Below are 12,980 nucleotides of genomic sequence, written 5' to 3'. Positions count from 1 at the left end.
CACTGTTCTCCGGTAGGCTGTCATTGTAAATACGAATTTGTTCTTAACTGTCTTGCTTAGTTAAATAATAAAAAATAAACACCTCTCTCTGCAACTAGATCCTGGACTTCCTGACGGGTTGCCCCCAAGCGGTAAGGGTAGGTAACAACACAGCTGCCACACTGATCCTGATCCTGCCACACTGTAGCAGTCATGACTACATGGCCAGGCACAACACCATCATCACGTTTGCCAATGACACAATAGTGAGACAGCCAATAGGGAGGAAGTCAGAGACCTGGCCGTGTGGTGCCAGGACAACAACCTCTCCCTCAAAGTGATCAAGGCAAAGGAGAGGATTGTGAACTACAGGAAAAGGTGGACTGAGCACACCCCCATTCTCATCAACTGGACTATAGTGGAGCAGGTTGAGAACTTCAACAAACTAACATGGTCCAAGCACACCAAGACAGTTGGCACAAAAAAAACAACAAAACTGAAAAGATTTGGCATGGGTCCTCAGATCCTCAAAAGGTCCTACAGCTGTCTAATCGAGAGCATGGTATGGCAAATGCTCGGCCTCCGACCACAAGGCACTACAGAGGGTAGTGTGTACGGCCCAGTACATCACCGGGGCCAAGCTTTCTGCCATCCAGGACATCTATACCAGGAGGTGTCAGAGTAAGGCCCTAAAAATTGTCAATGACTCCAGCCACCAGAGTCATAGACTGTTCTCTCTGCTACCTCATGGCAAGCGGTACCGGAGCACCAAGTCTAGATCCAAAAGGCTTCTAAACGGCTTCTACCCCCAAGCCATAAGACTCCTGAGCATCTAAACAAATGGCTACCCAGAATATTTGCATTTAACCCCCCCCCCCATCTCTTTTACACAGCTGCTACTCACTGTTATTATCTATGCATAGTCACTGTAATAACTCTACCTACATGTACATATCACATCAATTACCTCGTCACCGGTGCCCCCGCACATTGACATTGACTTTGTACCGGTGCTCCCTGTAATATAGCCTCGCTAATGTTATTTACTGCTGCTCTGTAATGATCTGTTATCTCTTACTTTTTTTGTTGTATTTTCTTAAACCTGCATTGTTGGTTAAAGGGCTTGTAAGTAAGTGCCACGTACCCATAAACAACAGGATGCTAGTAGAGACGCTTTCAGGAAGTGTGTGTGTGTGTGTGTGTGAGCGGGCATGTTTTGTGTGAAGATGAGGTGAGGTCCTTCAGCAAAAGTAACCACAACAAAGTCATTTTTAAAGGTCTATTGTATTTTTAAAAATTAATTTATTATCCTATTTATTGTATTTTTAGCACTGTAAGTTCTACTACACCTGTTGTGTTCGGGGTGTGTGACAAATAACATTTGAGTTGATTTTGATAGTCAGACATGGTGGCATTGATGGGTACATATACATCCATACATACTTTTTTTAGAATATAATTTATTATTCCCAGCAAACCCTACCATCTCTCCCCCAATTGGAGTAAACTAATAAACAATAACACTTAGGCTTCTACCTTCAGTTTATACATATTATACACATTTTACAGACACAATCTATTTTGCAATAGTTATATTTTGCTGGCTTCTACAGATTGTAAATTAAATAAATATTTTTTCAAAAATAATTATAATATTATTGATTGAATGACTATGACTTTTCAAATCACCCAGTAGTGCTATCTGCAGCGTTAGTTCTAGGTAAATGTTGCAATTCTTCAGGCATTCTTCCTGGACCTGTGACCAAAAATGAGCTACATATGGACAGTACCAAAATAAATGATCTAATGACTCTGCCTCCTCACAGCAAAATCTGCAGAGCTGGGAAGATTGTATCCCACATATATATAACATTCTGTTGGTTGCAATAATTTTGTATAATAATTTAAAGTGAAAAATTCAAAGTTTTGAATCTAGCGATGTTTTGCGTGTCAATTCATAAACCATGTGCCATGGAATGGGTACATCGTAAATCTCTTCCTGTCAGGATTTGGCCAGGGTTGTTCCGGGTTTTGGTCACTAGATGCCCCCATTGTGCTTTTTGACCTTATGTTTTTTCCCTTGTTCCCCATTATTATTTGCACCTGTACCTTGTTTTTCCCGTATTGTATTTAAACCCTTAGTTTCCCTCAGTTCTGTGCTCTGTGTTTGTATGTTAGCACCCAGCCCTAGTGTTCTGTGTTTTCCTGTCGATTCCGGTGGATGCTCTTGTGGAATTCTGTTTTTGTTTTTGAGTGTCTCTTGAGGCTTTTTTGTGCTATTCCTACCACCTTTTGGATTTGCCATTTTTGTATTTAAGGACTTCTCCTTTTTACTTTATTAAATACACCGTCTTAAGTACTGCTGTGTCTGCCTCATCTTCTGGGTTCTGCTGACTATTCGTGGCTCAGTTGGTTAAGTGACTGTTTCTCACTCCGGAGACCCAGGTTCGTAACCGGGTCCTGACAGAAACACAGAGCCAAAAATGAACCCAGAGGCAGCCAGTTCCCAGGACCTTTTTGCCATGCTGTCCCACCACCAGGAGACTGTCCAACGCCACGAAGCCGCCCTGGTTCAGCAAGAGGCCTTAATGGCTAGACATTCTCATCTTCTGTCGGAGATGCTGACTTCCATTAAGCAAATATCTGATCGTCTTACCCCGGCAACAGTTCCCGTCCCAGTACCTCAGATTCACGTACCCATGGCAGTTAACCCCCTGGCTGAACCTCGTCTTCCACCTCCCCAACGGTTCTCAGGTGATCCAAGTGCTTGTAAAGGGTTTCTCACCCAATGTTCTCTCTCCTTTGAGCTACAACCCTCGTCGTTTCCCACCGACCGGTCTAAGATCGCTTATATCATCACCCTGCTGTCGGAAAAAGCCCTGGCCTGGGCTACTGCTGTGTGGGATGCCCATAGTTCCTGCTGTGCCAGCTACTCTGCCTTTGCTGAGGAATTCAAACGAGTGTTTCAAGGCCCAAGCAGTGGTTCTGACTCAGCCAAACAGCTCCTGACTCTCCACCAAGGTTGGCGCAGCGTGACGGACTATGCCATCCAGTTCCGCACGGTGGCAGCAGCAAGTGGCTGGAACAACGAGGCGCTCACGGTGTGCTTTCTGAAAGGCCTTTCCGACACTATCCAAGATGAACTGGCCACTCGGGAACCACCGGACAATCTCGAGTCCCTGATCAAGTTGGCCTCACGCATTGACCAGCGTCTGAGAGAGAGAAAACTCAACCGTAGACCTCTAGCCCCTATCAGTCCCAGCTCTGAGTTCCCACCTTTATCCTCGCTGGCTCCATCGGAACCCATGCAGATTGGACGCATCTCCCAGGCTGAGAGAGACCGCCGGATGAGGGAGCGACGCTGTCTATATTGCGGCAAACCGGGCCATTTCCGTTCCACGTGTCCCGGGCTCCAGGGAAACGCTCTGTCCCGTACAGACCGGGGGGAACTGTAACGGGAAACATAACCTCCTCCCATCCGTCCAACTCCCGTCTGCTCATTCCAGTCACCCTCTCCTGGGACAACCACAAGCTTCACCTTCAAGCCTTGGTAGACTCTGGAGCCGCAGGTAACTTCATGGATGGTGTCTGGGCGAAGGAGAATGGCGTTCCCTCTGAACCTCTAAGTGAACCCATGAGGGTCACTACATTGGATGGAAGCCCTTTGGGATCTGGACTTGTCACTCATGTCACTACCTCCTTGCGACTTTCAGTTTCACAACACCAGGAATTGATGAACTTTCATTTGATCTCCTGTTCCGAGTTCCCTCTCGTCCTTGGATACCCCTGGCTTCACAGCCATAACCCTCACATCGACTGGTCTGTGGGCACTATCAAGCAGTGGGGTCCTACGTGCCAAGCTACTTGTATTTTCCAGAATTCCCCGAGTTCTACTCCCGAGTCTTTAGAATCCATCGACCTGACCCGAGTTCCCGAGTGTTACCATGACCTCAAACTGGTGTTTAGCAAACAGAGGGCCACCATGCTACCACCCCATAGACCTTACGATTGCCCCATCGACCTGTTTCCGGGCACTTGCCCCCCAGGGGTCGGATCTTTTCCCTATCTCCACCCGAACGAGCTGCTATGGATACCTACATCAAGGACGCTCTGGAAGCAGGCCTCATGCGTCCATCCACCTCCCGGCGGGAGCAGGGTTTTTCTTTGTGGCCAAGAAAGACGGTGGATTACGTCCTTGCATCGACTACCGGGGACTCAATGCCATAACCGTCCGTAACCGTTACCCGCTACCCCTTATGGCCACAGCCTTCGAGCTGCTCCAGGAAGCAGTTGTTTTCACTAAGCTTGACCTGCGGAACGCATACCATCTTGTGCGGATCAGACCTGGTGACGAGTGGAAGACCGCTTTCAACACGCCTACTGGTCACTATGAATACTTGGTGATGCCCTTCGGCCTGACCAACGCCCCAGCGGTGTTCCAAGCGCTCATAAACGATGTGCTTAGGGATATGCTTAACATATTTGTGTTCGTTTACTTGGATGACATCCTCATCTTTTCGAGCTCCCTTCAAGAACACACTAAGCATGTCAGACAAGTACTCAAACGCCTCCTGGACAGCCATCTGTACGTTAAGCCGGAAAAATGTGAATTCCATTCATCCCGAGTACAATTCCTGGGATTTGTAGTGGAACTAGGTCGAGTCCAAATGGATCCCAGGAAGGTAGGGGCGGTAGCGGATTGGCCCACCCCCAAATCCGTTAAGGAAGTTCAGCGTTTCCTGGGCTTCACAAACTTTTACCGCAAGTTCATCAAGAACTTCAGCTTGGTGGCAGCTCCTCTCTCAGCTTTAACCAAGGGTGGCAATGCAAGGTTTTTGTGGGGAAGAGAAGCTGAGACGGCCTTCCAAGGACTCAAGCAGCGCGTTCTCTCTGCTCCCATCCTGATACTACCGACTACGGATGAACCATTTGTAGTGGAGGTAGACGCATCAGAGGTTGGTGTTGGAGCTGTCCTGTCTCAGAGGGGTGAAGACAAGAAGCTTCATCCGTGCGCTTTCTTCTCACACCGGCTTACCCCGACTGAGAGGAACTACGATGTGGGGGATCGTGAACTCCTAGCGGTTAAGATGGCATTGAAGGAATGGAGACACTGGCTCGAGGGGGCTTCTCACCCGTTTCAAGTGCTTACGGACCACAAAAATCTGGAGTATATCCAGCAGGCGAAGCGGTTGAACTCTAGACAAGCTAGATGGTCTCTTTTCTTCAATCGATTCCAGTTTATCCTCACCTATCGGCCCGGGTCGAAGAATCTCAAACCGGATGCCCTGTCCCGAGTCTACGCTCCTGCCATTCGAGATGACACGGACATGCCTGTCCTTCCTGCTGCTAAGATTGTGGCTCCGATCTCGTGGCAAGTTGAGGATACCGTGAGACGTGCTCAAGCTAGCGAACCGGACCCGAAAGGAGGTCCTGCCAATCGGTTGTTTGTCCCCAAGGCAGTGAGGACTCAGGTCCTTCTGTGGGGGCACTCCTCTCGCCTCACCTGTCATCCGGGCGTAGGTCGCACCTTGGAGTTCATCCAGCGTAAGTTCTGGTGGCCTACCATAAGAGAAGACGTTGCCACTTTCGTCAATGCCTGTCCCGTGTGCTGCCAGGGCAAATCTTCTCACCTCCGCCCTCAAGGACTCCTTCACCCTTTACCTGTTCCCCACAGACCCTGGTCCCATATCTCATTGGACTTTATTACTGGACTTCCTCCATCCCATGGCAATACTACTATCCTAGTCATAATCGACAGGTTTTCAAAGGCGGCCAGGTTCGTCCCTCTGACTAAGTTACCTTCTGCCAAGGAAACGGCTGAGTTGGTAATTAATCATGTGTTCCGAGTCTTCGGCATTCCTCAAGATGTGGTTTCTGACAGAGGTCCCCAGTTCGCCTCAAGGTTTTGGAAGGCCTTCTGCCAACTCATGGGGGCTTCTGCCAGTCTATCTTCAGGGTACCATCCGGAGTCCAACGGCCAAACAGAGAGGATGAATCAAGAGCTGGAAACCACCCTCCGATGTATGACTCGTGACAACCCGTCCACATGGTCATCCTTTATTGTTTGGGCCGAATACGCGCACAACACCTTGCGCTCCTCCTCCACTGGTATGTCCCCTCCAATCTAAAATCAAATCTAGAGTCGGCTTTCTATTCCGCAACAAAGCCTCCTTCACTCATGCCGCCAAACTTACCCTAGTAAAACTGACTATCCTACCAATCCTCGACTTCGGCGATGTCATCTACAAAATAGCTTCCAATACTCTACTCAGCAAACTGGATGCAGTTTATCACAGTGCCATCCGTTTTGTTGTTGCACCTTTTACCACCCACCACTGCGACCTGTATGCTCTACTCGGCTGGCCCTCACTACATATTCGTCGCCAGACCCACTGGCTCCAGGTCATCTACAAGTCCATGCTAGGTAAAGCTCCGCATTATCTCAGTTCACTGGTCACGAAGGCAACACCCACCCGTAGCACGCGCTCCAGCAGGTGTATCTCACTGATCATCCCTAAAGCCAACACCTCAATTGGCCGCCTTTTGTTCCAGTTCTCTGCTGCCTGTGACTGGAACGAATTGCAAAAATCGCTGAAGTTGCAGACGTTTATCTCCCTCACCAACTTCAAACATCTGCTATCTGAGCAGCTAACCGATCGCTGCAGCTGTACATAGTCTATTGGTAAATAGCCCACCCAATTTACCTACCTCATCCCCATACTGTTTATATTTATTTACTTTTCTGCTCTTTTGCACACCAGTATCTCTACCTGTACATGACCATCTGATCATTTATCACTCCAGTGTTAATCTGCAAAATTGTAATTATTCGCCTACCTCCTCATGCCTTTTGCACACAATGTATATAGACTCTTTTTTTCCTTTTTTTCTACTGTGTTATTGACTTGTTAATTGTTTACTCCATGTATAACTCTGTGTTGTCTGTTCACACTGCTATGCTTTATCTTGGCCAGGTCGCAGTTGTAAATGAGAACTTGTTCTCAACTAGCCTACCTGGTTAAATAAAGGTTAAATAAAAAAAATAAAAAATATGTGTGACAACTCCACCAGTCCTGTTTATGACATCATTTACAAAAATGATACCCTTGTAAAAAAAAATATTGAAAAATACGTTTTCATAATCAATTTGAGTTTAACCACAATATTTGTTGTATTACTTCTTCTGTCTTTTCAGGTGGATTAAACTGAAATTGCAACCAACTTTCTAAGGCTTGTTTAAAACAACCGAAAGTGAGCAGTTGTAATCTGAATAAAGGGGAAAAGGCCCTTCTTGGAAATAGGGTGAGACATTCGTACCAATTTACTAGAGAACCATTTCGGATTTAAGTATAACTTTTGTATGACTGGTGCCTTTAGTGAGAGGTCTAATGCTTTAATATTTAATCATTTCTGGCCTCCAAATTCATATTCGTTATATAAATAGGCCCTTTTAATTTTGTCTGGCTTACCATTCCAAATAAAATGTAATATTTTTTGTTCATATAATTTAAAAAGCAGGTCGCTAGGTGTAGGCAAAACCATAAGCAAATAGGTAAACTGTGATATAACAAAAAAGTTCATCAGGGAAATTTTTCACAGACAGGTATTTTCCTTTCCATGGTAGCAATATCTTATCTATTTTTGCTAACTTTCTATAAAAATGAGGAGTGAGATAATTTCTTTCTTTTGCGATTTGTATATATCGAGTATGTCCACATCCCCGTCAGACCATTTTATTGGTAAACTACACGGTAATGTAAAAGTAAATTTTTTTTGTGATCCAATATTTATCGTAATTTCAAATCAAATTTTGTTTGTCACATACACATGGTTAGCAGATGTTAATGCGAGTATAGCGAAATGCTTGTGCTTCTAGTTCCGACCATGCAGTAATATCTAACAAGTAATCTAACAATTTCACAACAACTACCTTATACACACAATTGTCAAGGAATGAATAAGAATATGTACATAAAAATATATGGATGAGCGATGGCCAAACGGCATAGGCAAGATGCAGTAGATGGTATAGAGTACAGTATATACATATGAGATGAGTATTGTAGTGTATGTAAACATTATATAAAGTGGCATTGTTTAAAGTGGCTAGTAATACATTTATTACATGCAATTTTGTATTATTAAAGTGGCTATAGATGAGTCAGTATGTTGGCAACAGTCACTCAATGTTAGTGATGGCTGTTTAACAGTCTGATATCCTTGAGATAGAAGCTGTTTTTCAGTCTCTCGGTCCCCGCTTTGATGCACCTGTACCGACCTCGCCTTCTGGATGAAAGCGGGGTGAACAGGCAGTGGCTCGGGTGGTTGTTGTCCTTGATGATCTTTTTGGCCTTCCTGTGGCATCGGGTGGTGTAGGTGTCCTGGAGGGCAGGTTGATTGCCCCTGGTGATGCGTTGTGCAGACCTCACTACCCTCTGGAGAGCCTTACGGTTGTGGGCGGTGCAGTTGCCGTACCAGGCGGTGATACAGCCCGACAAGATGCTCTCGATTGTGCATCTGTGTGGGTGGACCATTTCAGTTTGTCCGTGATGTGTACGCCGAGGAACTTAACTTTCCACTTTCTCCGTTGATGTGGATAGGGTGCTGCTCCCTCTGCCGTTTCCTGAAGTCCACGATCATCTCCTTTGTTTTGTTGACATTGAGTGTGAGGGCCCTCACCTCCTCCCTGTATGCCGTCTCGTCGTTGTTGGTAATCAAGCCTACCACTGTTGTGTCATCTGCAAACTTGATGATTGAGTTGGAGGCGTGCATGGCCACGCAGTCATGGGTGAACAGGGAGTACAGGAAAGAGCTGAGAACGCACCCTTGTGGGGCCCCAGTGTTGAGGATCAGCGGGGTGGAGATGTTGTTTCCTGCCCTCACCACCTGGGGCGGCCCGTCAGGAAGTCCAGGACCCAGTTGCACAGGGCGGGGTCGAGACCCAGGGTCTCAAGCTTAATGACGAGTTTGAAGGGTACTATAGTGTTAAATGCTGAGCTGCAGTCGATGAACAGTATTCTTACATAGGTATTCCTCTTGTCCAGATGGGTTTTTGGGTAGTGTGCAGTGTGATTGCGATTTGCGTCGTCTGTGGACCTATTAGGACGGAAAGCAATTTGGAGTGGGTCTAGGGTGCCAGGTAGGGTGGAAGTGATATGGTCCTTGATTAGTCTCTCAAAGCACTTTATGATGACGAAAGTGAGTGCTACGGGGCGATAGTCATTTAGCTCAGTTACCTTAGCTTTCTTGGGAACAGGAACAATGGTGGCCCTCTTGAAGCACGTGGGAACAGCAGACTGGGATAAGGATTGATTGAATATGTCCGTAAACACACCAGCCAGCTGGTCTGCGCATGCTTTGAGGACGAGGCTAGGGATGCCATCTGGGCCGGCAGCCTTGCGAGGGTTAACACGTTTAAATGTTTTACTCATGTTGGCTGCAGTGAAGGAGAGCCCGCAGGTTTTGGTAGCGGGCCGTGTCGGTGGCACTGTATTGTCCTCAAAGCGAGCAAAGAAGTTGTTTAGTTTGTCTGGGAGCAAGACATCGTGGTCCATGACGGGGCTGGTTTTCCTTTTGTAGTCCGTGATTGACCGTAGACCCTGCCACACACCTCTCGTGTCTGTTTTTTCATTTTCAGTTAGGCTGCTCAGTACAACAGTCAATACTGTTGAGTTGACTGGTTTCATTATTGCAATAATTAACCGATACGAAATAAAGATGATTGTTTGAAAAAATGACCAAGTCTCTCTCAGTACTGAAGTTCCACGACAGCGGTCACTTGAGTATCTGGTCAATATAATGCAGGACTGACAAACTCATTCCACGAAAGGCAGAGTGTTTGCATGTTTTTGTTGTTTCCTTTCAATTACGACTTAAAAGACAACCAGGTGAGGGGAGATCCTTACTAATTAGTGACCTTAATTTGTCAATCAAGTACAAGGGTGGATTGAAAACCCGCAGACACTCGACCTTCCATGAGATGAGTTTGACACGTGACATAATGGATAATCTGTGGGGCTGCCCATTCCCTCAAAGATGCCATAATGGGACAGATACAATGATGTGATGTCTATGGGTTAGCCACACAGATAGCTAGCTAGCTAACGTGGAATTGGACTGGGAAGGAGAAGATGGCTTCTAAGATCATCTCTCCCAGTGCACTGTCCTGTGTGCTGTGCCAAGGATCCTATCATACGGTCACAGTTTCTAAACATACTGTACTTTTCTTTGATACTGTGTGGTGGCCACAGCTTCTGTATCCTATACAGAAAAAAATATTGGAATACAAATTTTTTAAATTGTTTTAATAATACAGTGCATTCGGAAAGTATTCAGGCCCCTTGAAATTTTCTACATCGTTACAATCCAGCCTTATTCTAAAATTATTTATTTTTTTAATCCCTCATTAATCTACACATTATACCCCATAATGACAAAGCCAAAACAGGTTTTTAGACATTTTTGCTAATTTATTACAAATAAAAACTGAAATTTACACAAGTATTAAGTATTCAAACCCTTTACTCAGTACTTCGTTGAAGCACCTTTGCCAGCAATTCTAACCTAGAGTCTTCTTGTGTATGACGCTACAAGCTTGACTCAGCTGTATTTGGGGAGTTTCTCCCATTATTCTCTGCAGATCCTCGCAAGCTCTGTCAGGTTGGTTGGGGAGCGTTGCTGCACAGCTATTTTTAGGTCTCTCCAGAGATGTTCGATCGGTTTCAAGTCTGGGCTCTGGCTGGGCCACTCAAGGACATTCCGAGACTTCCCCCGAAGCCTCTCCTGCATTGTCTTGCCAGTGTGCTTAGGGTCATTGTCCTGTTGGAAGGTGAACCGTCACCCCAGTCTGAGGTCTTGAGCACTCTGGAACAGGTTTTCATCAAGGATCTCTCTGTATTTTGCTCCGTTCATCTTTCCCTCGATCCTGACAAGTCTCTCAATAACTGCCTCTGAAAAGCATCCCCACATCATGATGCTGCCACCACAGGGATGGTGACAGGTTTCTTCCAGACGTGACACTTGGCATTCAGGCCAAAGAGTTCAATCTTTGTTTCAACAGACCAGAGAATATGGTTTCTTATGGTCTGAATCCTTTAGGTGCCTTTTGGCAAACTCCAAGCGGACTGTCATGTGCCTTTTACTTAGTGGCTTCCATCTGGCCACTCTACCATAACAACTTGACTGGTGGAGTGCTGCTGAGATTGAGGTTGTTCTTCTGGAAGGTTCTCCCACCTCCCTGACCAAGGCCCTTCTTCCCCGATTGCTCAGTTTGGCCAGCTCTATGAAGAGTCTTGGTGGTTACAAACTTCTTCCATTTAAATATGATGGAGGCCACTGTGTCCTTGGGGACCTTCAATGCTGCAGAAATGTTTTAGTACCCTTCCCAGAGCTGTGCCTCGACACAATCATGTCTCAGCACTCAACAAACAAATTCCTTTGACCTCATGGCTTGGGTTTTGCTCTGACATGCACTGTCAACTGTGGGACCTTTTATAGACAGGTGTGTGCCTTTCCAAATCATGTCCAATTAATTGAATTTACCGGTGATCTCCAAGTTGTAGAAACATCAAGGATGATCAATGGAAACAGGAAGCACCTGAGCTTAATTTTGGGTCTCATATTAAAGTCTATGAATACTTACATTCTGTTTTTAATTTTTAATAAATGTGCATACATTTCTAAGAACTTGTTTTCACTTTGTCATTATGGGGTATTGTGTGAAGATTGATGAAGAAAACATTTTATTTAATACATTTTAGAATAAGGCTGTAATGTAAAATTTGGAAAAGGTCAAGGGGTCTGAATACTTTCCAAATGCATTGTATGTAAGGTCCCTCATTCAGGTATTGAATTTCAAGCACAGATTCAACTTCAAAGACCAGGGAACTTTTCAAAAGCCTCAAAGAAGGGCAGTGATTGGTTGATAGTTAAAAATAACAAATCAAATATTGAATATCTTATTGAGCAAGTTAATAATTATGCTGTGCATTATACATTAAACGACCAGGACACATATATACAGTTGTCCTTCTGAACTGAGCTGTAGGACAGGAATGAAACTGCACAGGGATGTTCACCTGAGGCCATTGGTGATTTTAAAACAGTTATTGAGTTCAATGTCTGTGATGGTAGAAAACTGAGGATGACTCGACAACATAGTAGTGACACCACAATTAATGACCTAAATGACAGGGAAAACACAGAAATATGCAGAATAAAAATATTCCAAAACATGCATCTTGTTTGCAACAAGGCACTTAAAGTAATACTGCAAAAATAAAAATACACAGCATCGGAATACACTTTTTAGCCTAAATGCAAAGCCTTGCGTTTGGGACAAATCTCACACATCACTGAGTAACTGCCTCCTTATTTTCAAGCGTGGTGGTGGATGCATCATGGTATGGGTATGCTCTACATAGGCAAATAGTGGGGAGTTTTTCGGGATAAAAATAAAGGGGATGAGGCGAAGCACAGGCAAAATCCTAGAGGAAAACCTGCTTCAGTCTGCTTTACACCAGACTGGGAGAGGAATTCACCTTTCAGCAGGACAATGACCAACAACACAAGGCCAAATCTACACTGGAGTTGTTTACCAAGAAGAGAGAGTGAGAGTGAATATTCCAGTTTTGACTTAAATCTGCTTGAAAATGTATGGCAAGACTTGAATATTGCCATCTTGCCATTCCCCCCCAGCATCTTGACAGAGCTTGAAGAATTTTGAAAATAATAAATGGGCGAATATTGCACCATCCAGGTGTGGAACGTGCTTCTAAGCTTACCCAAGAAGACTCAGAGCTGTAATCGCTGCGAAATCCTATAGGTGCCTTCTACAAAGTACTGACTCAGGGGTGTGAATACTTGTGTAAATGAGATGTGTCTGATGTTTCAGGGAGTTTGTATTTAGAGGTCACTTCTTCTAAACCTGAAAAGGGACAACTTCTAAATGTTACGCAGCGGAAACAGACAAATGTATAAAAATCTGACTTAAGTAACCACAT

Source organism: Oncorhynchus masou, chromosome 15 (genome assembly GCF_036934945.1).
Source record: "Oncorhynchus masou masou isolate Uvic2021 chromosome 15, UVic_Omas_1.1, whole genome shotgun sequence".
Taxonomy (NCBI): domain Eukaryota; kingdom Metazoa; phylum Chordata; class Actinopteri; order Salmoniformes; family Salmonidae; genus Oncorhynchus; species Oncorhynchus masou.
This window is presented reverse-complemented; position numbering follows the sequence as displayed.